The sequence below is a fragment of the Myotis yumanensis genome, unplaced genomic scaffold (assembly GCF_028538775.1).
Source record: "Myotis yumanensis isolate MYYU_CA2020_CCGP unplaced genomic scaffold, mMyoYum1.0.hap1 SCAF_3, whole genome shotgun sequence".
In the NCBI taxonomy this organism is placed as follows: domain Eukaryota; kingdom Metazoa; phylum Chordata; class Mammalia; order Chiroptera; family Vespertilionidae; genus Myotis; species Myotis yumanensis.
The window spans coordinates 190,420,897-190,448,485 of record NW_027223754.1 but is presented as its reverse complement, the minus strand read 5'-3'; the positions used below and the strand labels follow the sequence as shown (position 1 = coordinate 190,448,485).

The following is a 27,589-nucleotide window of genomic DNA, read 5'->3' as shown; positions in this document are numbered from 1 at the left end:
AGCCTCTGGGTGGCAGTGTTTTTGGGTTGGCCTCTGAGGCTATACAGCTTCTCTATCCTTTTTTAATCCTTACCCTGCTCTGTGTTGTTGGTGGGACTGAAAATCCCTCTATAGGCCAGACCCTGGTAACTCCCGGGGACTAATCAGCTTGTTTTAATCCTTTATCTCATACAGGGTGGAATCTGGGTGTGGCTGTGCTCCTTGCCTGGGGGGCTGGGGGGAGGAATTCCACCCTCTGGAGGAATGGCTGCCCCAGTCCTGGGCCCAGGGGGGTCTCAGCACTCAATTCGCTGCCACCTCCTCCAGCTCCCCCTCTTTCCTCAGCCTCTCCCCAGATTCCCCTCGTCTGCACCTTCACCCTCTCTTCAGCACAGGTGAGTGTCTGTATCCGAACTGTCCTATGAGCAGGGTTCAGTGAAAACAAAGAAACACAAACGCCGGCCAGCCGCGGAAACGCTCCTCTCTTACCAGCACTGCATGATCTGGGAAACGCTCCTCTCTTATGGGCACTGCATGGTCCGGTCAGTTCCTCAGGATGCCCCCTTTAGTCTCAGTTCTCCGCAATCACAAAATCCAAATCTCAAATCTCCTGGCGCCAGCAAACCCGCGGAACTCCTTACCCCGGTCAGGGTCTGTGTCTGTCCCAAGAGACTCGGCTGTCTGCCATGCGGTCTCCCTCCGACCCTCTGGGCTCAGGTCTGGCAAACTTTCCTGCCCAGATCCCTGGTTTTTAACCTTTCCAGGGGAGGTCTGCCCTTCCCGGCTGCAAACCGTCTCACCAGCTGAGTAAATTTGCCAATTCGGGGTGGGTGTTATTAGTTTCAGCTGCTTACTCCGTTTGCTCCGGGACAAGACCTGGGACGCGTCTGCCTATATCGCCGCCATCTTGCTTCCAATAAAAACAGATCTTAAAGACAATTTTAATAATTATTACATAGACATCATGGATATCAATTTTCATGTGTGCATAAAGGTCATTGACTTATATGTACTACAATTATATACTACACTTATTGTCAGCATATATTTAAGATCAGAAAATTTTGACTCCTTTTCTCTGAAATTTAAAGGGAATGTTTAGGTAGCAAGGGGGAGAAGATGTTTAGCAGTTCAGAGACCCAAACATGATTTAGGGTAAACTAAATAAATTGACATTAGTTTTTGATTTTGTTTTTTTGGCGTTGTTGTTATTGTTAATCTTAGCTGAAGATATTTTTCCATTGAGTTTTAGAAAGTATGCAAAGATGGGAAGGAGACAGAAAGCGAGAAACATCAATTTGAGAGAGAGACGCAGACCCAAGTAAGGCCAGGGAATGAGCCTGCAACTGAGGTGCGTGCCCTTGGAATCAGCATGCAATAAATGGTTCTGTCTCTCCAGGAACCAGGATTCACAAGTGCAGGAATCAAGGGGTGGAAATGTGTCACCACTCACTATTGCCCCTAGGAACCCAGTAGCAAAATTTGTTTCCTCTTTCTATGACCTTATGTTCTGCTGGCCTGGAGGTCATTGTACAAAATGAGGAACTGTTCTACCAGGAGATACAACAATGGTTTTATCAAACTGGAAATAAGACTGCCATCTAGCCATTTTGTACTCCTTAGGCCTCTGAATCAACAGGAAAGAAAGCAGATACTGTGCTGGCTGGGGTAATTGATCTTGGTCTCCAAGGGGAAATTGAACACCATTCCCTTAGGGGTCCTAGTCTTCATATTGGAAACAAACTTTGGTTCATTTTCTATAAATCATCCTCTTTAGGGAAACTAAATAAAACACAGAACAACAAACACTTCAAGAAAGTATTTTCATTTTTATTAGTGTCAATAAGGAAATGTATCCATATCCTGCTCTTCCCAAACTTTGGTCACAAAATAGATATATTCATGAACCAGTCACTCTCCAATAATTTGAAAGAAACTGGTCATGGATGTCTCATGGTGAGATTTTCGTTGATGGCAGCCTATTGCTTTGCCATTACCACAGGCTTTCATTATAGGGAAAGTTAAGGAGCAGAATTTGATCTCAAAATATATTCAAGAAAGCAGCTGCTGCCCAAGAGGAGGGAACCACAGCGATGCTCCCCCTTCCTCCACCCCTCTCCTCCACACACACACAGCTCATTTTCTCTTCTGCCCTCACCCTGGTGCCCACAGAGGATGAGGAGGGTCCACTACCTTTGCCAGAGGCAGGAGCTCCTGGCTACTCATGTTCTTGGCACCCTTAGGTGGAGTCAAGCACTACCTGGGCCACTTGAGGGTCCCCTTATGGGAGGAGGATAAGGAGTTGGAAGAGGATGAGGAGCTGGAGGAAAAAGAGAAGGAGGAGGAGGAGGAAGAGATGAGCCACTTCTTGCTGAGGCTGGAGGGATATGGGCCACACCAAAGTATAAGAAAGAGCACTTAAGAGCAGATTAATTCCTCTGAACTGACCCCATACATCTTGTGTTCTATTTGCAAAGGTTCCTTAACAGATGCAACTACAGTTACAGAATGTCTTATTATATGTTGTAAAAAAGCTGCAGTGTAAGACATTTTTAATATAACAACAGATGTCCAAAATGCAGCACAGTAGTTCATGAGACGCAACCTCTTTATAACATAAGGTTGGACTGACAGTTACAAGACATAAGGTACAAATTAGTAATCAATCTAGAAGAAAGAGGAAAAAAGCAAATGCATGAGTTTATAAAGAAAGAGATAGACGTTCCTCAACCTGCTTTTCTACAACCAGTCCCTTCAAGCAAAAGAAGATCTAAGAAAGCCTTAGAATCGGTGTTTCAGATTTCACCTGACCTTGATATGTCTTTATTACTAGAATTTATTGGTGCTAATGAAGGCACAGGATACTTTAAGTGATTGGAAATAAAGTTTCTCCAAGTTTCAGGGAAAGCTGCTGGGACTGACCAGAAGACCCTGAGAAACGGATGAATATATTACTCTGACAGACATTTTTGTGAAAGAGAAGGATAAGGGGATATTGGCTTTAGCCACTATGCAGCCTCAATTGCCTGCCTTCTTAGGGTTTTATTGTAACAATAGCTTGACTAAAATTAACCTCTAGATACAATCAGCAGGGTAAGCATCCTTGAGAAATCACATGTGTCTGTAGTGTCCTTTAAACAAGGACAAGTCTAAGTAAACACTTGGGGGCTCAGACTTGTTTGGAAAGTCAAGGCACGAGCACACACCTTCTGCCACCTCCTGCCCCATCCCCCCTCCCCCAGAACTCCCCCCTTTTTGTTTTGCTGGCTGCAAAAGACAGATGAAGGTGGTGAACTTTCTGCTTTGGAATGGCGGGTCCGCAAAGCACATTTACTGCTGGAGTTCCAATTTTGTAGACTATAAGAAAAACAAAGAGAATTATAATGACAGCAATGGTTACTCTGATTAAGAAGACAGGGTACTTACAAGTATTAAATGTATACTTCTAGCAAGGTGTAGGGACAGGATTATAAAAGGGAAGGAACTAGGGTGAGAAATGTAGCTATGTGCAGGCCTGGGGTCTGTAGACATCAGCCATTGACAGGTGATGAGATGATGTTGACAAGATGATGTTTTGACTCCTTGTGGGTTGGTCTGACCAAACTTATCGGTTCTGCTAGCTGGACTCACAGCTGAGTTATCTCACTAACTACTTCGTAGAGGCTTTGAAAAGAAAACTTTAAGAAAAAGTTAACCACCTATTCACATAAATATATGCGTTCTAAAATTTAAAATAATATGATTACATTTCAGATTAATTCATGTGCTCTATCTATTAGATTTATTATTCAGTATACTTATACAGTAGGTCCTTGGGTTATGTGGGAGATCCATTCCTACAGCGCGATGCAATGCGATTTTCAATGTAAGTCAGAACCGACCTGAATAAGCACCTACATCACACACATGGAGCACACACAGCAGAAATGAAGTGAAACAGTAAAAAAAAATTCTGGACCTTTACTTGTGTTAAATAAATAATAAAAAACATAAAGCACATATGTACATACGTCAAAATGACCAAACTATTTTTTTATATATAAATAAATGGTAGATGGCGATATAACCACGAAACAAGGTACATCGAGTCCAATGTAACCCAAGTACTGCCTGTAATGCCTTTTAAGATTTCTCTTTATAAACCTTCTATGACTTTTATAAACATTCTTATAACTTTTACAATTATTCTTTATTCCTATTCTATTTTCTTTGCTTGCTGTTATATTCATTTCTTTATATCCCTTCTTACAATTTTTACTTCCTCAACTCTAGTCCTTCTTTACTTGTACAGACCCTCTGCAAGTTATACATACCTTCTGGAACATACACATACCCTTATAGTTTGTTTACTTCACTTTCTTTTCCCTTGATCTCTATACCTTCTATTACATGAAAACTATAAATTCCTTCTAATTAGTTTGAGTAAAGGTTAGTTCTACACAGGCTCCTCTATTCCCAGCTTCAGAGCAGTTGGAGTGGTGAAAAGTATGTCTCAGAGTTTTATTTCTCCTCTAGTTGGCCTAGCATCCTTGCTCTGCTCATGTCTGTCTAACTGCCTACTATATCCCCTCAAGGATCTTGGCTCTGAATTCTTTCAGGGAAAGGGGACACTGGATTTCTTCTGTAACTGCTTCGTGCTGAGGCAGGTCGAAGGTTTCTCTCAGAGCTCCCTGTCAGAGGGACAATGAGGCCTGGGCGCAGAAAGAGGTGGCAATGGTGCCTAGAGGTAGTACTCCAGAGGTGCATGTAGGGCTTGTAATCTGGTGGAGACAAACTGTGTTGTGAAATTCAGAATTATTGGGCAAAAGTTAGAACAGTTTCCAATAATTTTTTAAAAATATATTTTATTGATTTTTTTTACAGAGAAGAAGGGAGAGGGATAGAGAGTTAGAAACATCGATGAGAGAGATCAATCAGCTGCCTCCTGCACGCCCCCCACTGGGGATGTGCCCGCAACCAGGGTACATGCCCTTGACCGGAATCGAACCCGGGACCCTTGAGTCCGCAGGCCGACGCTCTATCCACTGAGCCAAACCGGTTCGGCGAGTTTCCAATAATTTCTTGTTAAAACAATTTTTCTCCCTAAAATCACCCGTATTTTTATTAAAGACTAATTTACTTATTGTAATGAGTCTAGTTGTAATTTGGCCCGATTGTTTGCATAAACACAACAAAAATAACAGTTGATTACATAGGCTATTTTTGTTTTTAAAAATATGCTTTCCTGGAATCGCTGGGAAAGTTTACTTTCAGGGCAAAGAAGCCAGGTCCCTGCAGGTATCTTGGGGTTTCTTTCATGCCATCTCTCAGGAAAATAACCTTCGTTCCTTACCTGGAAAGACTGCCATGAATCACACGAACAAGCAAGGTACCAGGCTATTTGTCTAAGAGGATTATCAGCTTCAAAGTCCATCTTTATTCCTTAGAGATTTCTGGTGACACCCAGAGTCCTAGTATGTCTCTCTTTCAGACATGATATTTCAGCAAAGGTTTGGTTAATAAACCTATAATTGGAAACTGACTTATGTCCCATTATGAAGAAATCAGATTTTTATTGGATTCATGCAAACAAACATATTACTATGAGAATAATAATTACCAAAACTATAATTATTTTTAGTTCATCTAGTCCTCTAATCAACTTCTTTTTCTCCTGATTTTTCTTGCCAGCATTTCTGTAAATTTAGATACTCAGTAGAGTTCTAATAATTTTTATCCAATTTGAGGGGATGATCTGAAAGTTTATTCTTAGAGATATGTAGCTTAAAATAAATCAGAGTCCTTTCTATGGATCCCACAGAAGATGTAACATTTTTTTTTAAATGTATTATAGCAAAACAGTGACTGTCTCCAAATGAGAAGAAATTTAAAATGATATGGTTATTGATTTTATTATAATGTAAATAACATGGCATCCTGTCCTTTCTGCAAAACACAATATTTCACAGTATTATAACTTATAACAATAACTTGTAAATGAAAGCATATTAGAATATATTCAATATGCATATGTAAATAGAATATAATTATTATTTATTTGACAGAGCTTCCCATATACCTTAAGTATAAAATTTCCATCATAAGAAGAGAAAGCACATCTTAAATTTTAAATCCTGGGGAAGTAGTGAAACACCTTATATTATTATTAAACAGTATTAAGTAATTTATTCCTTTAAAGTAATCAAGTTCCTGGTTAACATAACATAACGTGTTTTTTTTTATTAAATCTTTATTGTTCAGACTATTACATTTGTTCCTCTTTTTTCCCCCCATAACTCCCCTCCTCCCAGTTCCCACCCCACCCTCCACCCTCACTCCCACCCACTGTCCTCATCCATAGGTGCACGATTTTTGTCCAGTCTCTTCCCTCATCTCCCACACCCCTTTCCCCCCCAAGAATAGTCAGTCCATTCCCTTTCTATGTCCCTGATTCTATTATAATCACCAGTTCATTCTGTTCATCAGATTATTTATTCACTTGATTTTTAGATTCACTTGTTGATAGATGCATATTTGTTGTTCATAATTTGTATCTTTACCTTTTTCTTCTTCTTCCCCTTCTTAAAGGATACCTTTTAGCATTTCATATAATACTGGTTTGGTGGTGATGAACTCCTTTAGCTTTTTCTTATCTGTGAAGCTCTTTATCTGGCCTTCACTTCTGAATGATAGCTTTGCTGGATAAAGTAGTCTTGGTTGTAGGTTCTTGGCATTCATCACTTTGAATATTTCTTGCCACTCCCTTCTGGCCTGCAAAGTTTCTGTTGAGAAATCAGCTGACAGTCGTATGGGTACTCCCTTGTAGGTAACTGAGTTTCTTTCTCTTGCTGCTTTTAAGATTCTCTCTTTGTCTTTTGCTCTTGGCATTTTAATTATGATGTGTCTTGGTGTGGTCCTCTTTGGATTCCTTTTGTTTGGGGTTCTCTGCGCTTCCTGGACTTGTAAGTCTATTTCTTTCACCAGGTAGGGGAAGTTTTCTGTCATTATTTCTTCAAATAGGTTTTCAATATCTTGCTGTCTCTCATCTTCTGGCACCCCTATAATTCTGATGTTGGTACGCTTGAAGCTGTCCCAGAGGCTCCTTACACTATCTTCGTATTTTCGGGTTCTTTTTTCATTTTGCTTTTCAGGTTGGGTGTTTTTTGCTTCTTCGCATTTCAAATCTTTGACTTGATTCTTGCGCTCCTCTGGTCTGCTGTTGGGAGTCTGTCTAATATTCTTTATTTCAGTCAGTGTATGCTTAATTTCTAGTTGGTTCTTTATCACAACATCGAGGGTCTCATTAGATTTCTTGAGGATCTCACTATATTTATCAGCGGTCTCACCAGTCTTTTCGAGGGCCTTACTAAATTTATCGGCGGCTTCTAGACAGTTCTTGAGAGACCTTAAAAGTGTGGTTTTGAACTCTATATCCTCCATTTCTGACATTTGTTTCCTGTTTCTTTGTCTCTGCATTTTTTATGCTTTCTTGGTGCACCCCCTAGTGGTCTTTGTGCGTAGTCTTGTTTTAGTTAAACCTTGATTGTTGTATGTAATACTGGGAGAGATTTGACCTCCAGGCCAACTGGCTGTGAGAATCAGCTGTGTCTGCAGTGGGAGAACGTCTGTCCTCTAGGGAGGTGATAATCTAGCCTTTGCCTGAGGCTATCCGGCAAATGCCTCTGTGCAGGGCTTGGGCAGGGCGGGTCCCAGGGGATCTACAGGGCAGGTGGAGCGGGCAGTTATGGCTACTCTCAGTCCCATCCCCAGAGGCTCTGCCTCTCAGTGTCCCAGCAACCGCTACAAACCTCGGAGAGAAAGCTGCCCTCAAGTTCCGACCGATGCCAGACAGTCCCACTTCTCCTGTATGAGTCTGGGTCCCTAGAGACTCGCCCGGATCTGGAGCTCAGAGTCTGAGACTCCCTCCCGATTGAAACAGACAACCGCGCCCTCAGCCGCTAGCCCAGTCCACATGCACTCCGAAAGTTAGTATTTTCCTTCTGCACTGCGCCTCCTCTGAGTCTCGGTATGCTGTTCTCTTTCCTTCTAGTTGTAGAATTTCCACTCAGCCAGCCTTCCTGTGGTTCTGGATGATGTGCGTTCCGTCTTTTAGTTGTATTTTTGAAGTGGTTGTGTGAGGCAGCAATCTCCGTTGTTTACGTATGCCGCCATCTTGGTTCTTCGGACATAAGCCACATAACTTTTAATAATATATATATATATATACTTTGCTTTGGGGCAAATACAGGAAAAACCTTTTTTTCCCCCCTTACTTTCAGAAGTTGGCTTATTTTTTCACTGGAAAACATACATTCCTAAGAAGCATAACTGAGATAGTGAATTCCTTAGCTGAGAAATAGTTCCCTCGAACTTGGAAATCCCAAGCGAGCTCCAATGACTTATTGCATAGTTACTTTAATTTTCTTACTCTTAGTTTTCAAGGGTTCCATTGTGTTTTGTTACATTCCTGGTTCCTCACAGAGGGAACCACTTGTTGGGACTGACCAGCTGACCATGAGTGATGGATGAATAGATTACTCTGACACACATTTTTGTGAAAGAGAAGGCTAAGGGGCTATTTGGCTTTAGGGACTAAGCAGCCTTGATTGCCTGACTCCTTGGGCCTTTATTGTAACAACAGCTTGGACTAAAATTAACCTCTAGATGCAATCAGCAAGGTAAGCATCCCTGAGAAAACACATGTGTCTGTAGTGTCCTTTAAGCAAGGACATGTCTAAGTAAACTCCCAGGGCTCAGACTTGTTTGGAAATGTCAAGGCAGGGGCAGGTGCCTTCAGCAACTCCTATCCCATGCCTCCCCACAAAAAGCAACTATTGGGCATGTAGAAAACTTTCTGAGAAGAAAAATGAATCTTGACCTAGTTTGTCAGGTAGAAATCATTTCTGACCATCACTTGTTGGAGCGATACAAACTCTAAGGGAAATTCCACGTGCAACAGGTGATACAGCAATGCAGGCTAATTGGCCTAGAGTAGATATGATGATCTATGGGTCAAACATAGACCGTCTTTACGCATTCATTCTGGTCTTGTGGTTTCTCCTCTAAAATTACCTGAAGATTCTGAGAGTATCAGGAGGGAGGAGAGAAAGAAAATAATGAGGCTTCTCAATGTTATTTTGCATCTCACCAAAGAGTGCATCTCAACAAAAATATTTACCAAACGTAATTGCTGCCATTTTGTGCTAAGACATAATATCTATTTTCAGCACCCAGCAACATATTTATAAGTACAACTTGGAATGATAGAATGCATCAATTTTACTAGCGACTATGTACAAAAAGCATAGATACCTCAGGAGGCAAATTTCAAACTAGTGAATTTGTAAAGTTCTTGTGATTTCAAATACTTACTTTGATAATGATTTTGCTTCCTAATCTTTGATGTGAATCAGTAACTACTTTCTTCATTGAGCCATAGCCTTTTTAAGTTGGAGGTGTGGATTCTGCTCTCTGGGATGGTATCAGTATGGCAGGAGAGAAGTATACTTTTGAAATGAAGAGTCAAATCCAGACTTTGTTAAACTGTACAGACTGTGCCCCTCCAACAAAGACCCAAATTATTGGCCACTTTTGTGTGTTGCTTCATATTTTAAACTTGCATCGTTTTTTTGTTGTTGTTTACTTCTAAAAGAGATAAATTGTCATTATTCTGTGTGAAGAGACTGTCTCCTATATGGTTAATGGTCAGTACCAAAAGCCTTCAGTACAATAAAGACTTCATTAACATAAAAATTGGATATATATATTCAAATAATCAAAATATAAATACATCAATCAAAGAGACACAATCCTATTCCATGACTTATTTTTTAGGAGTCATTTTGCATTTACTTTATTTCTAATGTTAGAAATGGATCTCAGTAGCTTAATTCCATGATTATAAGATCATCTATGAATAATTTGCTCAAGAAATACATTTTTTTAGATATACACAATGGTTTGATATGTGTATTTTGTGAAGTGATCACAATAAATTAACCGTCCATCTCCTCACATAGTTACAATTTTTTTCCCTGTGATAACTTTTAAAATTTACTATCTTAGTAACTTTCAAATATATGATATAGTATTAACTTTAGTTAACACACTGAACATTACATTCCAATGTGTCCATTATTTATTTATTTTTTAATCCTTACCCAAGGATATGTTCATTGATTTTAGAGAGAGGAAGGAAAGGAAAGAGAGAAACATTAATTGGTTGTTTCTTGTACACGCCCCAACTGGGGATCGAACCTGCAACCTAGGTAGGTACGTGCCCTGATTGGGAATTGAACCGTCAACTTTACAGGACGCTCCAACCAACTGAGCCACATGGCCAGGACCCAATGTGTCCATTTTTAAAATGATCTTGCACACTAGCAAGTCTAAAAGGTTCCCAAAACCAACCTTCCTGCATTCTCTCCCCGCCCCCTTTTTTTTAATATCCCCAAGGTTTTATTATTCATGTTTTTCAGTGGAAGATAAAAGTGGAAGACATTCCAAAAAGAATGATTAAACACAGGTGGAAAAAGGAACCGGGATGTACTACTAATAAAAATATTTTTATGGACCTTGGCTGGGTAGCTCAGTTGGTTAAAGCATTGTCCAGATATATCAAGGTTTCAGGTTCAATCCCCAGTCAGTGCACACACAAGAATCAACCAATGAATACATAAACAGAACAACAAATCAATCGTTCTATCTTCCTCCCTCCCTCCCTCTAAAAATCAATAAATAAAATGAAAAAGATATATTTTGACAATGTGCAATCAAACACTGAAGAAAGTGTGCTCTGGAAAGAACAGGAACACACAGAGGGCAAGCTATAATTTTACCATGAAGGAACATAAAACCTCCCTGCATCATTATACTCCAGAGGGACATTCAAACTTTGAAAGGGTTTCTTCCTAACAATTCGCTTTTCACAGGCCACATGCAAAGTGAGGCTTCAGTCCTGTCCTGGCTCTGACAGGGGCCCATCACTCAGCTGGTCCAGGCATCCCACTTCTCATTTGTTAGGCAAGCAGTGGGGTTAGATCAAGGGTCCTCAAACTACGGCCCGCGGGCCACATGCGCCCACCGAAAACATTTATCTGGCCCACGGGGTGTTTTTGCCGCCGCTGCCTGTTGCTTAGCAGCCAAGTAGTTTTTTTTTAAACTATAGTCCGGCCCTCCAACGGTCTGAGGGACAGTGAACTGGCCCCCTGTTTAAAAAGTTTGAGGACCCCTGGGTTAGATCATCATTACAGCTGTCTCTTCCAGGCCTCTCTGCTACCACTCCCATTTTACAGTGTTTCCTCACATGTCCTCATAACTCATATACCTAAGACTGCCTGACACAGAACCTGAAACACCCAAGATTTAAATAGGAGAAATATGGTATGTCATATCTGCTCTCAGAATTTACACTGAAATGAGGAACAGAACTAACAGGAAACTGAATGTAGTTCCCTCCAATGTAAAAAAGTTCTGGCGATGAGCAAAACATTGATTTGCAGAGTTTATAGATCCAATTACCTATACCAGTGTTCAGCAAACCATGGCTCATGAGCCCCATGGGGCTCTTTGGCCCCTTGAGTGTGGCTCTTACACAAAATACCATGTGCGGGCGCGCACATACAGTGCAATTGAAACTTCGTGGCCCATGAGCAGAAGTCGGTTTTCGGCCTGGGCGAGTCTATTTTGAAGAAGTGGCGTTAGAAGAAGTGGGGGTACGTTTGCTGAGGTCGACCCCTCAGATTGAGGACGTTTTTAGCAAAGGCCAGCTTAGGAGTACCCTAATTAAGTTAATAACAATGTACCTACCTATATAGTTTAAGTTTAAAAAATTTGGCTCTCAAAAGAAATTTCAATCGTTGTACTGTTGATATTTGGCTCTGTTGACTAATGAGTTTGCCGACCACTGACCTATACTAATAATAGAGGAATATGCAAATTGTCCAGGATGCCGTCACAGTAACAACCAAATAGAAGGCTGCATGGGGTGACCAGGCTGGCAGGGGGGTTAGTGATGGACGACCAAACGAATGAACAACAGGCTGTGTGGGGAGGGCGGAGGAGGAGCAGTAAGGGGCGATCAGACAGGCAGGTGAGCAGTTAGGACCCAATGGTCCCAGATTGGAGAGGGTGCAGGCTGGGCTGAGGGAACACCCCCACCGTGCATGAATTTCGTGCACTGGGCCTCTAGTACTTTATACGTTTTATACATGACTAGAAAGTATTGTTAGTTCCCTCACTTGCAAACTTAAAACATGTTACAACAGATTGCAACGGTCACCATCAACCTATTCACACTCCCTTATTTAAATATATATCTCACAATAAAAAGCACACCAGAATCAACACAGATTGTTTGCAATACAACCCAAGAGTCATTCTATAACTTGTAGGATTGCTTGAAAAAACCACCATAAGTCTGAAATGACCAGTGTCCCAGGTTGAAGTGTACAGCAAGAAAGAAGGGGTGTGCCAAGAGTAATGCCATGTAGAAGCTCACGAGGTGTCAACATTATGAAGCCACCATAATGAAGGTACCAGTGGGTCCAAGGCTTACTTCTTAATTTTCCAGGTTCACAAGTTCAACAATCAGTATATTTAGAGATAAACAATCAGTCGACATATTCTAACTGTACTTGTAAGAGAACATTTAATTATCTACAAGAAATCAAAACCAGGAGAGCCAGAATGCTCCCATCCACAGGATCACCGAGTTCCCTTCAGGCTGGAAATGACACATGGAAAGCCCATTAAAACCGTAGACAGACAGCTACCACTGAGAACTTCCACGAAGAGCCAGCATCATACCAGGTTCTCAGGGTCCCACTTAATCCTCATATCCTCTCATTTAAGTCTCATAATCATCTTAAGAAGCAGGCATTATTTGTCCCTTTATTTTTTTTTCCCTGCAAATAGCTTTATTGTCTCATTTGGCCAATGCATGGGAGAGGGCTCCAGAGTGGTTAAAAGAATGACTAGTAGTTTCAGGAAGAGGCTCAGGTAAAAGCCAGAGACACCAGGGAAATACAGAGGGGCCTCTGAAAGGCCTCTGGGCTCCAAAGGCTCCTAGTTGTGCTGGAGGCTGAGGCTTTTGAAGAGACACTTGCCCAGCCCAGCCTGGGGGCCCGCAACCTGCGGAGGTGAGTCAGGTGTCGCCCATCTTCTTGATGAGTTTCACCTCCTCATCCAGGAAGTGGTTCTCCAGGAAGTCTCAGAGATGAGGGTCTGCACGGGTAGAACCCAAGGCATGCAACTCCAAAAGGGCCTGGTTCAGGTTCTTCTCCAAGGCCAAGACGGCTTCCATGGCATCCTGAGTTTTGCCCACTCATCTTGGGAGGCTTCAGCATGTCCTGGCTCTCTGCGGCGGGGACTGGAGCTTGCACAGCGCACAGAGGTTGTGCAGCTCGAAGTCGGGGTCAACCTGGAGGGAAAAGGTCACCTCGGAGAGGTCCCTCCGCACGCAGTACACGGTGAGCAGCATGGCCCCGGCACAGGGCTGCGAGCGGCGGCGGGGGCCTGGCTGGGCCTGCAGGAAGACAGCACGGGGCTGCGCTGCATGCGAGCTCCACCAGGAGCTCCTTCCCTCCCTCACAAATGCTCAGCGTCTCCTTCCCGCCCGCCCAGATGAGCAAGCAAGGCCTCTGCCACCACCTGCGACTCCTTCTGCCACCTGCCAGCCTGCGTCCCCAAGAAATATATTTAAGATGAAAGAACATTCTATTTCAAAAGCTTTTCACTTGATTTTAACTTTGCTCATTATTAACATAACTTAGATACAATGATCATTAAGCAATAATCTACACATTGCCAAAATATGTGTGTAAACATTGGAAATATAAATCATTAAATAAGATAACAGGATGATGATGGTGGTGGTGGTGGTGGTGGTGGTGATGATGAAGGCAGTTAAATGGGAAATCTCTGATGGTTGTGACTTCATCAAGTTTTCTAAGAGACAGAATTCACTCTAATGAAAGAACATTACCCATATATTCCACAGTCTTATGAAACATAATTCTCAGCATCAGGTCTAACTTGAAAGAACAACATCACATAAAACTTCACCAAGAGGAAGTTACAAACAAAATATTTCTGATAATATATTTGCTATTTTTTACTGCATTATAAAATTAAGCACTGTGAATCAAACAAAAAGTACTTTGCTGGTATAGAATTTTTATATGAAATGCGTAAAACCTCTATATAAAAATACAGTATAGAAACTGTATTTAATATTTTAATAGCATCATTAGCAAGCAAACTTCTCTTCTCTGCTTATTCCATGTCCAGCTACTGTCAGTAATCTGAATCATTTTATTACAGAAGTTGCACTACATATGTACAAACATTTTCAAACACTACACTAAATATGTATTTTGCTTTTAAAAATTCACCTTTCTATGTCTATATTTTTTCTCCATCAAAGATCTAAGAAATTTATAGGTCTAATGTATTCGTTTTCATTTTTGTGCTGTATTCTATTGTGTCCGTATTCCATGATTTATTTGTCCATTTTATAACTAATGGGCATTTATATGATTCCTCAATTTCAGCATTTACATGACTCTTCAATTTCTGCTATTAAGAGCAGTAGTAACATGCACATTTTTGCATGTATATTCTCTCACACATGTACGAATAATTCTCCAGTATAACAAGAAAAAGTACAATTAATGGGTCTTAGGATATGCATCTTTACCTTAAATGCATAATGCCATACTCGTGAACAAAGTTGTTTTACCAATACATACAAGTAATCCAAGAAATATAGTATGAAAATTCCTATTATTTCAGATCCTTTCTAATATTCAAAGCATCACAAAATATTAACACTTTTATATTTATATAACATATTATTAGACTTAACCTTTACAATTATTTTTCAATTCTAATTTCAAAATTCTCTTTAGTTAGAAAAATTTGTGTTACTTTTTCCATTTTGGTAACTGTAATTATATATGCAGATATTCATATTGCATTGTATCTTATTTATACATTTATTAATATTTCATTGTAGACTTTTATAACCATATTTCATCAGTTGTCAAATACTTTACTGTTAACAAAAACTGTTAATACACTGGAAAAATGCCCTTTAGTCATATATTATGTCATATCACTTTAAGAAAATATAACAACTTAAAGCTTGTTGTAGGGAAATGTTAGTACTATTTAATAAACCCTGATATAAAGAAATGCTGAAGGTTTTCTATTAAGATATTTTCCCATAGAATACACAAGGTTTTTTCAAATTCTGTCTATAAAGTTAAACTTGCGATTTTCTCAGGGAATGTAAGTACCACAGTAGTCTCAAGGCGGTCTGTCTTAACTTGCTGTTTCCAAAAATTATAAGAAAAGAGTGGCCTGAGGGAAAGGTAGCTGACAATACTGTGACAAGCATCGTGATCTGATAGGTCTCTACCTTATTGAAGATCCAAATTGCAGTTAGAATAGAAATAATGTTAATGATGAAGAGGAGGAGGAAGGCTGTCACCATTTTCATGGCCCTTCTATGGGCCTCTGTGCTTGAGTCCCTCAAACCCGTCAGGTTGAGCTGAATATTCTTGGTGTGTCTCACCAAGGACAGAAATAAAAGAAGCAAAGAGATCAGAGACAGGAAAAAGGGGATAATATAGGTCAAAGTAATAGGAAGAAGACATTTAGTATAGAACATTTCATTTGCCTCTAACAGCAAAGTCATATTTATTTCATGTACCTTGTAGATGTTCAACCACAATTCCTGAATAGCATCATGCATTAAGAGGTTAAGAGACAGTAGGAAGAAAGACCCCAGGAAAAGCAGAAGAACCACCCTGTTGACTCTCCACTTCAGCCACATGAAAAAGGAGTGGGAGAAATTGGCGATCTTAAGGAAATAGAAAATGCTGAGGCAGGTGGCAAACCAGATAGTTAGGTGATTAGCTAGTGCCCAAAGAATAGGAACCACCTTTGCTACTTTACCAGTAGCATACAGATGTGGAGCTAGCCCCATTATAAATAAATCCAAGAGTATTACCAACAGTTGAATGATTCTGGCCAGAGCCAAGCTGGTGAGGATGAAATCAGCTGAGGAAACTTTCCCAGTCCTGAACCATTCGATGTAGTTCACCAGTCCGATGAATCCATTTCCTAGCACTCCTAAGATGAATATTCCTGTTGCCAAAACTAGAATGGAGACCTCTATTTCAATTGACATCATTATAAGAATGTTTCTAATGTTGTGCCTCAATGAAAGCTTTATAGTGAAACAGTTGCAGATGGACATCCATTTATGATGCTTTCCATAAATATTTTTACAATAGTTCCAGAAAGTACATCAAAAATTCTACTTTGTGATACAGTTCCAGATAGCTTCATGAAAGAATAGTTCATTCCAATTGTATTGTATTTCCAGTGCTAAACTGAACAGTTCTCTTAAGACAGACACATTTCATGAATACCTGTATATTCCTTACAGCCAGCTACTATATAAACATAAATGTTGTCCACTTATCTAGACACCAGCTCCAAATTTTCATTTATGCCCCTAACTAAATGGATGAGGTAAAATATGTAACATGCAAATCTGAGAGAGATTATTTTCCACCTATTTGTATTTTAATCTCCTTGGAACATAAACCTAAATGCAAATATTTTAAATTTTGAATAGCAATTGCTAGGAGGAAACCTTTTATATAATTCTGTTATTATTAGTTACTTATCAATAAGATCCTTGTACATATCAAGTATTTGTGTTGATGCAATTTAATTTACATAAATAATTATTGCAATTATTTCTAGTTCAAAGACCACATCTAAGTCCTAGAACAAATAACTAAAAATAATCACAGAGAAATATTATAGAAGTTAAATCAGAACTTACCAGCAAAGTATACTAGGAATATACACAAGACTTTCATAACCATACTTCATCAGGTCTCAAATCTCTACTGTTACTAGAAACTGTTAATATACTGGAGACATGTCCTTTAGTCAAATATTATGTCATATCACTTTAAGAAAATATAATTATTTAAAGACATGTTGTAGGGAAATTTTGGTGCTGTTTAACAAACCCTGGTATAAAGTAATGCTGAAGGTTTCTATTAAGTTATTTTCCCATAGAATGCACAAGGTTATTTCAAATTCTGTCTATAAAGGCAAAGGTTTTGCTTTTCTCAGAGAATTTAAGTGTGACAGTGGCCCCAAGGCGATCTTTCTTAGCTTGCTGTTTCCAAAAATAATAAGAAAAGAGTGGCCTGAGGGAAAGGTAGTTGAAATCACTAAGAAAAACATCATGACTTGGTATGTCTGTGCCTTAGTGAAGATCCAAGTTGCAGTTAGAACAGAAATAACATAAATGATGAAGAGGAGGAGGAACGTTGTCACCACTTTCATGGCCCTTCTATGGGCCTCTGTGCTTGAGTCCACCGAGCCCGTCAAGTTGAGCTGAAAATTCTTGGTGTGTCTCACCAAGGACAGAAATAAAAGAAGCAAAGAAATCAGGGACAGGAAAAAGGGGATAACATAGGTCAAACTAAGAAGAAGAAGACTTTTGAGATAGAACATTTCATTTGCCTCTAACTGCAAAGTCATATTTATTTCATGTACCCTGTAGGTATTCAACCACAATTCATTAATAGCATCACGCATTAAGAGGTTAAGAGACATTAGGAAGAAAGACCCAAGGAAAATCAGAAGGACCACCCTGTTGACTCTCCACTTCAGCCACATGAAAAAGGAGTGGGAGAAATTGGCGATCTTAAGGAAATAGAAAATGCTGAGGCAGGTGGCAAACCAGATAGTTAGGTGATTAGCTAGTGCCCAAAGAATAGGAACCACCTTTGCTAGTTTACCAGTAGCATACAGATGTGGAGCTAGCCCCATTATAAATAAATCCAAGAGTATTACCAACAGTTGAATGATTCTGGCCAGAGCCAGGCTGGTGAGGATGAAATCAGCTGAGGAAACTTTCCCAGTCCTGAACCATTCGATGCAGTTCACCAGTCCGATGAATCCATTTCCTAGCACTCCTAAGATGAATATTCCTGTTGCCACAACTAGAATGGAGGCCTTCATTTCAATTGACATCATTATAAGAATGTTTCTAATGTTGTGCCGCAATGAAAGCTTTATAGTGAGACAGTTGCAGATGGACATTCATTTATGATGCTTTCCATAAATATTTTCACCATAATTCCAGAAAGTATCCAAAATTCTGCTTTGTGATACAGTTCCAGAGACCTTCATGAAAGAATAGTTCATTCCAAATGTATTTCCAGTTCTAAAGTGAGCAGTTTATGAATACCTGTAGTATTCCTTACAGCCAGCTACTATATAAACATAAATGTTGTCCACTTATCTTGACACCAGCTGCAAATTTTCATTTTTGCCACTGTCTAAATGGATAAAGTAAAATACATAAACATGCAAAAATGAGAGAGATTATTTTCCACGTATTTGTATTTGTATCTTCTTGGAACATAAACCAAAATGCAAATATTTTAAATTTTGAATAGTAATTGCTAGAGGAAAAGCTTTTATATAATTCAGTTATTGTTTGTTACTTAACAATAAGATCCTTGTATATATCAAGTATTTTTGTTGATGCAATTTAATTTACATAAATAACTTATTGCAATTATTTCCAGTTTAAAGACCACACCCATGTCCTAGAACATAGAACTAAAAATAATCATGGGGAAATATTATAAAAGCTAAATAAGGAGTTATAAGCAAAATATACCAGGAATATACATACAGCAGCTATAAATGCTACAATGCAAAATTGACTATGGCTTTATGAAGACAGGAATATTAATGGGAACTTAAATTATTTAGAAGTTATGAAGAAATACAGAAGTAAATTCAAGACTAATGTAAGGGCATGTGAAATTTTTAGTGACATGAGTAAATATGACACCCTTCTAAGCAGAGGAAAATTTTGTTTTACAATATCTTATTTGCTTTTCAACTGAAAGGTTTCTAAGTGCTCTACAATATCTGTGTTCTAAACGAAATGTCTTGATCTACTTTCTGGGCAATAGAGTGACTATGTTCTTCAGACTCCCTTACAGATGGTGTGGCAACGTGAATGATGTGGATCAATGTTTTGCGAATGAAAATTAAGTGCACCATTTACAAGCCCACACCCAAATTATCTCCCACACATGCTCCCCCATGCATCTTTCTTTTCCCTGCTGTCTGCAATGGCCGTGATTGCAAGACAATCATGGAAGCCACATGTGTAAGATGGCATGTTTGTGATCAGCCTTCTTCCCTGGATAACAGCATAGAGGAGGCTCCTCAGACATATCAGGACTGTTTAGAAAGCAATAGGAAATTTAGGTTATGTATGAGTCACTGTATGTTTTGGAGCCTATTGACGACCGCTGTCCATTCACCCAGTCTAAGGCAGTAATTGGAACTGAGCACATGCAGAATAGTTAAGAAGCACTTGAATGGTGAAGAAACAGAACCAGGAAATCTATGCCACCTGCTGATTTTGTGATGGTTTTGATTTCATTGGTTTTCCATATCTAATGTGGCTTATTTATGTATTTATTTAATATTTATTTATTTTTTTTCTTGCCAATTTCTTTTAATAAAACAGTAATTGTTGGCATTAAATTTTTTTTTTATGCATAACCATGCCTTAGACCTTCTATTCTAAACAGGCTTTTTTCAGACTACCCCTGACATGGGCATGGTCACAAAGGCCTGCAAGCAGTACACAGGCTGCCAACTGTTAGCTGTCTCTCAACAGAGACCAAAACCTGATGGGCACCGTTCCCTGCCCAGTTGGGCACCTGCCTTCTTGGCAGCTAGTCACCCTTTACTTTTGGGGGTCACCCCACATAGTTCCCTTCCAGGACAGCCAACATACATTCAAACCTGCAAAAGAATCAAAGGTCAATATAACATATTAATACAATGAAACATGATATTGACATCATGGCCGCTTCAGGCAGCCAAATTTTACTAAAGTCTATTCTTGGCCTTCTCTTTGGAGCCATGTCCATGAAGATGCAGGCATCATCTAAGTCTATTAGACAGTATTGTGGGGGCTCCCGGTAGCAGGAGTGATCGCGAGCAATGTTACCAGCACCAGGCAGGTCGAGCACGCCATAGCAGGTTGCGTTGATCTCGATCGACACTCCATTTGGTGACGAAGTCTTTCCGGATCATGGATGGGTCCGCTGACCCGACGTGGGTGTGATGGACCCAGGTCGCCGTCTATTTATTTTGAGAGCTGTGGGGGTCGTCAGCACCACGGAGTAGGGTGTAGGGACCTTTCCATCGAGGCTCCAGGTGGTGCCTTTTGACGTAGACCCAATCTCCTGGTCTGTGCTGATGAGTAGTTGAGGTTGGGCCAGTCTCCTGGGTGGCGCCATGGCGCGGCCAAATGTCCTCATGCGCCCTCTGGAGCCCTCTCAAGGAAAGAGACAATTCTTGCAGCAAGAAAGTCAGCTTTTAAGGTTAGGAATGACAGGGGGTGGTCTGCCAAACATGATAGGAGAGCCACCCAGTCCCTGCCAGTTTCCATGGTTTGTTTCTACCAGTTCCCTTTGTGGCAGAGCAGCAACCAGGCCTCTTTCAAGGGAATGCGCTAGAAGGAGATATCAGCCCCTTCTTTGCTAGCAGCAATAGGTACCAAATCCTTTCAGTACATTTGACCAGCTTCATTCCCGCCTATCTTTACAGATTCCAAGGCCCATTGTCTTCTTTTAATCAGTACTGTCCTGTATTATCTAATTCAGCACAGGCATGGGGAAGGGCCATTAAATCTTTGCCTTGAGGAACTGTGAGCCCCACTCTTAAATGGAAAAGCCATAAATAACTTTTAAGTTTACCCCAGAATTCCAAAATTCCAACCCAGCACAGAATATCACATAGCAAATCAAAGTTCCCAGCAAACAAACAGACAGAGGTGTTTACAAACATACTTACACCTTTTCAGTGAACAAGTATCTTTACAGTCTTGGGCTCTTGAGCAGATAACAGGAACACCGCCCCCAAGTCCCCTGATGGGGGTCTGACAGGAACAGATGTGGGGGCCTTTCCCACATCCCAGGACAGGATTCTTGACCTATGTCTCATTCAGATAGAAACGGTTTTCATCACAAACAAAAAAACAAATCCAAAACCAAAAACTAAGAAAATCAAGGCCAGAAGTACCCTCCAATGTTTCAGGGGTACCAAGGAAGGAGAAGTTAGGCAATGTCCAGCACTTCTCACAATCCACCACCAGTGACCAGTTCCAGTTTACTGGCCTATCATTCATTTAACATTTCTTTCCTCCCATCACACCAAAGCCATGCTTTTCAGTTAGTTAGAACTTTTAGCCTTAATTTTTAGGTGACATGTAAATAATTAACATTCCTTAGATTAATAATATATTCAAATTTAATAACAAGGATACATATTTAAGCATTAAGGACAGATCAATTTACAGAAGCAGAGACAGCATGCAATCCAAACCACAGCTGTGGGTAAACACATTATCTAGAGTCCTTGGGTAACCTAGGTCAAACTTAGGCATATCCTGGGTCTCCCAAACACTGAGTTGCAAGTTAGCTGGAGCCCGCCCAACACTGGGACAGCTGCACTGTCCCTCCCAGGCAAAGGAAAAATATGCCCTTGAAGATCAGTATGAAACCACAGTTTCTATCTGACTTTAGAAATTGGATTACTGCTATCAGTCCCTTTTAAAGACTTTGACATAACCTTTAATTGTCCTTAGTTTAAGGAAAGCAGGGTTTTCTAGATTTAAGAGATTAGCTTAAAAAATAAATCCGCAAAGCAAGCACATTTGCAGCCCCATAAAACTTTGCCTTAAAGCTCCACCCTTGACTAAATCAGAGGGCGGGGCCTTTGCTGTTTCAAGATGGCGGCCCACAGGGGAGCGGCAAACCATGCGGCCAACATGGCGGCTGCCAAGGGTTGCAGCCCAAAATGGTGGCTGTACCAATAAGCAAAGGCATTTAGTTAACACAATTTTTTCCAATTCAATCCAAACATTTCTTTGTCAGGTTCATCTGCCATTTTTAAGGCCAAAACAGTCGTGGGTTTTTATTCTGTACACAGCAAAAGGTCAAGTTCAGCTCAAAACTATGCGCACTCGTTTTTAAACTGGCCTTTTCCCTTTACACGTGCACAGAAATCCCGGATGCATTTTAAAACTTTTTAATTACAAGAAGGACTTTCAAATCAATATTTTTACATTTAAGGATACATTTAGCTTCTATTATCTAGCTGGGGCGATCTCCACGGGAGGAGCCCAGCTCGCATCCAGAGCCGCCACCGCCGGCCCCCCGGGTGTCCGGCCCTCAGGCTCCGTGGGGGACCTTCCCCAGGACGGGGCCTCACTGCTCCCGCCTCCTGCAAGCGACGCGCCGGCCTCGCCCCCTGCGCTCCACCGGGCTCCACTCACTTGCCACAAGCCCGGGGGCCAACGCCGGCCCACCGCCGCCGCCAAACCGCCTGGGCCCACGGCGCAGACGGGCTCCGGGGCGAGGGCTGCGCTTGCCACACGCCGCGCTCCTGCACACCCCTGCTCACCTTCCCTGCCCGGGAGGCCCGCAGGCAGGCGGCGAACAAGGAGCGAGCAGCGAGCGGGGACCCCCCCCCCCCGCCTCTACACTCACATGCTTTCACCAGACATTCAGAGTTTAACAACTTCCCAACTCCTGAGGGAGCTCTAAAGCCTCCCCCAATCTCCTTGAAATGATCAATTACAATATCCAAAGGAGCAGTCTGAGTCTATTCCATAACGTCCATCCAGTAAGTTCACAGAAAGAAACATACAAACACAGAAAACTAAAGGGGCCCTAAAATACAGTATTCCAACTCCATGGAAGCAAAAACCGAAAACGATGGCTGCGCGCCAGCCAGCGGGAGCCACCCGCCTATAGACCTTCCGACTTCGAGGAAGCAAGGCTACTTCTACAGATGGAGGGTCAAGGCGTCCCCCGACTCCTCCCACCCTTTGATCCCCATGTGCGTCCACGATCAATGTGGGCGAATACAGATTTCAGAAGTGAGCTCACACAGAACAGATAAAGAACAAGTCCCTGAACAGAAGCAGTAGAAAACTGCCTAGGAATGCTTCTCTTCTATCTTTTTTAAAAGATAGGCCAGATTCGAACCTTTAGCCAGTCCGAGTTTTGATGGTGAGTACCATCTAGAAGCCATTCCTCCAGATACAGGACAAGTCCCTTAGAGATATCACACAGAACAGAATACACAACACACAGACACTTACCGTGGCCATGCAGATTCTACGAATTGGGGGAGTCCCTACATGGTCTTGGGAACCCCGGGCGAGCCCCCAAATGTTATGCCCAGATTTCAAGATTCCCAAGAAACCACATCAGGGAGCCAGCCAATCCGATGCAAAAGCATAAGAATCTGTATTTCAAACTAGCTTGAGCTCCCCATCCACCAGACCCACCGACACAACGGCAAACCGAGTGGCTGAGAGCTATTTATTTAATATTTAGAACATCATTTTCTCCAACTATCCCATGGGCTGGGAACAGGAAAGACATTATCCCAAATAATAGGCCCAGTGCAGGAAAATCGTGCACATGGGGGTGCAGGGGTTCCTCAGCCTGGCCTGCACCCTCTCCAATCCGGGACCCCTTAGGGGATGTCCGACTGCCAGTTTAGGCCTGATTGGGCCTAAACTGGTAGTTGAACATTCCTCTTACAATCTGGGTCTGCTGGCTCCTAACCGCCACCCTCTGCCTGCCTGATTGCCCCTAACCACTCTGCCTGCCTACCTGATCGCCCCCAACTGCCTCTACCGCAACCCCGCCACTGTGGCTTTGTCCAGAAGGACGTCCGGAAGACATCCAGTCTATATGGTCTAATTAGAATTTTACCCTTTTATTAATATAGATATTCTACTGGGCAGAAAGGTGGTAAAAAAAAACAATGAATAAATCAGATGTTTCATATATATATACATGAAGGTATAGATATTATTGTTAAAATATCATAATACTACCATTTCAGGTTTTGAACAAGGTTATACTTTTCTTTCTTTTTTAACTTTTTTTCTTTTTTTATTGTTTAAAGTATTACATATGTCTCCTTTTTCCCCAATTAACCTCCCCCCCCCAGGCCACTCCCACCTCCCAGGACAAGCCCCAACCACCCCAGTGTCCATGTCCATTGATTATGCTAATATGCATGCAGGGGAGAGGGGGGTAAGAGATCAACCAAAGGACTTAAACATTTCTTTCTTATAATAGAACTTGCTACCAATATGCCAACACACTTTCAGTTTCATCATTTTCCACAAGATTATAATAACAGATATGAAAGACATTTTTAATAATTATTACATGGACATCATATATATCAATTTTCATGTGTGCACAAAGGTCATTGACTTATGTACCACAATTATATACTACATTTATTTTGAGTATATATTTAATATAGGAAAAATTTGACCCTTTTTCTCTGAAATTTGAAAGGAATGTTTAGTTATCAAGATGGAGAAGAACAATTGGCAATTCAGAAACCAAAAATGGTTTAGGGTAAACTAAATAAATTAACACCAGTTTGCTATTTTTTGTTGCTGTTAATCCTCACCAAAGATATCTTTCCATTGATTTTTAGAGACAGAGGAAATGTGGTAAGGAGTCAGAGAGAAAGAAGCATCTCTGTAAGAGAGATACATCAATTGGTTGCCTCTGGCACACACCCAAACCGGGGCTGGGGATCGAGCCTCCAACGTGGCCTTGGAATCAGCATAGAATAAATGGTGCTGTCTCTCCAGTAACCAGGATGTACAAGTGCAGGAATCAAGGGGTGCCCTAGTAACACCAGAGCAAAATGTCTTTTTCATTTTTTTATGTCCTTATGTTTTGCTGGCCTGTAAGTCATGGTACCAAGAAAGAAACACTTCTACCAAGGGAAATAGCATTGATTTTATCAAATGGGATTTTAAGATGCCATCCAGCCACTGTGTACTCCTTAGACCTCTGAGTCAACAGGAAAGAAGGGAGCTACTGTGCTGGCTGGGGTAATTGATCTTGGCTCCCAAGGGGAAATTGAACACCACTCCCTTAGGTGTCCTATGATTCGTGTTGGAAACAATCATTTGTTCTTCTTCTGTAAATCAGCTTCTATGGGGAAACTAAATAAAATACATAACGTGTTCATGAATTGATAGAATTAACATCATTAAAATGTCCATGCAACCCAAAGCAATTTATAGATTCAATGCAATGCCCATTAAAATACCAATGGCATATTTAACAGACCTAGAAAAAACTCTCCAAAAATTTATCTGGAATAAAAACAGACCCCGAATAGCCACAACAGTCCTGAGAAAGAAGAACAAAGTTGGAGGGATCACAACACCAGATATCAAACTATATTACAAGGCCACGGTTCTCAAAACTGCCTGATACTGGCAGAAGACCAGACATATAGACCAATGGAACAGAATAGAGGACCCAGAAATAGACCCAAGCCATTATGCTCAATTAATATTTGACAAAGGAGGCAAGAGCATACAATGGAGTCAAGACAGTCTCTTTAATAAATGGAGCTGGGAAATTTGGTCAGCTATGTGCAAAAAAATGAAACTAGATCACCAACTTACCCCATACACAAAAATAAACTCAAAATGATTAAAGGACTTAAATGTAAGATGAGAAACCATAAAAATCTTAGAAGACTCCATAGGCAGCAAAATATCAGACATTTGTCGTAGCAATATCTTTACCAATACAGCTTCTAGAGCAATGGAAACTAAGAAGAAAATAAACAAATGGGACTACAAAATAAAAAGCTTCTGCACAGAAAAAGAAACCATCAACAAAACAACAAAAAAACCCACCTCGTGGGAAAACATATTTGCCAACGTCATATCTGATAAGGGCCTAATCTCCAAAATTTATAGGGAACTCATACAACTTAACAAAAAGAAGATAAACAATCCAATCAAAAAATGGGCAAAGGACCTAAATAGACTCTTTTCAAAAGAGGACATTCAGAAAGCCAAGAGACATATGAAAACATGCTCAAAGTCACTAATCATCCGAGAGATGCAAATCAAAACAACAATGAGGTACCATCTCACACCTGTCAGAATGGCCATCATCAACAAATCAACAAACGACAAGTGCTGGAGAGGATGTGGAGAAAAAGGAACACTTGTGCACTGCTGGTGGGAATGCAGACTGGTGCAGCCACTATGGAAGACAGTATGGACTTTCCTCAAAAATTTAAAAATGAAACTTCCATTTGACCCAGTGATCCCACTTCTAGGAATATATCCCAAGAAAACAGAAACACTAATCAGAAAGGATATATGCACCCCTATGTTCATAGCAGCACAATTTACCATAGCTAAGATCTGGAAACAGCCTAAGTGTCCATCAGCAGATGAATGGATTAGAAAACTGTGGTACATCTACATGATGGAATACTATGCTGCTGTAAAAAAGAAGGAACTCTTACCACTTGCAACAGCATGGATGGAACTGGAGAGCATTATGCTAAGTGAAACAAGCCAGTCAATGAAAGAAAAATACCACATGATCTCACTCATTCATGGATAATAAAGAACATTATAAACTGATGAACAAAAATAGATACAGAGGCAGAGCAGCATCAAACAGACTGTCAAACTACAGTGGGAAGGCTGGGGAGGGTTGGGGGGAGGGTAAGAGATCAACCAAAGGACTTGTATGCATGCATATAAGCATAACCAATGGACACAAGACACTGGGGGGTATGGGAGGCCAGGGGAAGGTCAAGGGGAGAAAAAAAAAAGAGGAGACATATATAATACTCTTTGTAATACTTTAAGCAATAAAATAAAATTTTTTTAAAAAGACTTCACTGACATAAATATATCCTATATAATAAAAGGCTAATATGCAAATTGACTCAACAGCAGAATGACCTGTTGTTATGACATGCACTGACCACCAGGGGGCAGACTCTTAATTCAGCAGCTGCCCTGGGTGGTCAGTGCGCTCCCACAGGGGGAGGGCTGCTCAGCCGGAAGCGGGCTCACAGCTGGAGAGCACAGTGGCAGTGGTGGGAGCGCTAAGGATGTCCGAATGCCAGCTGAGGCACAGGCCAGGCTGAGGGACCTCTCCCTCCCCACCTCTTCCCAGTGCACGAATCTCGTGATCTCGTGCACCAGGCCTCTAATATATATATATATATATATGTATGTTCAAAAATTCAAAATATAAATACATCAATCAAAGAGACACAATGCTATTCCATGACTTATTTTTTAGGAGTCATTTTGCATTTACTTCATTTCTAATGTTAGAAATGGGTCTCAGTAGCTTAATTCCATGATTTAAAGTTCATCCATGAATAATTTGCTCAAGTAACACATTTAAAATGAAAGAACATTCCATTTCTAAAGCTTTTCACTTGATTTTAACTTTGCTCATTACTAACATAATTTAGATACAATGATCATTAAGAAATAATTTACACATTGCCCAAATTATGTGTGTAAACATTTGAAATATAAATCATTAAATAAGATAACAGGAAGAAGAAGAAGAAGAAGAAGAAGAAGAAGAAGAAGAAGAAGAAGAAGAAGAAGGAGGAGGAGGAGGAGGAGGAGGAGGAGGAGGAGGAGGAGGAGGAGGAAGACAGTTAA

The 27,589-nt window shown here is 40.8% G+C and overlaps 1 pseudogene; it reads left to right on the top strand.

Annotated features, from left to right (window-relative positions):
- Window positions 1-2,203: 2,203 nt before the first annotated feature.
- LOC139006492 (polycomb group RING finger protein 6-like) lies at window positions 2,204-27,589 on the top strand (annotated as a pseudogene).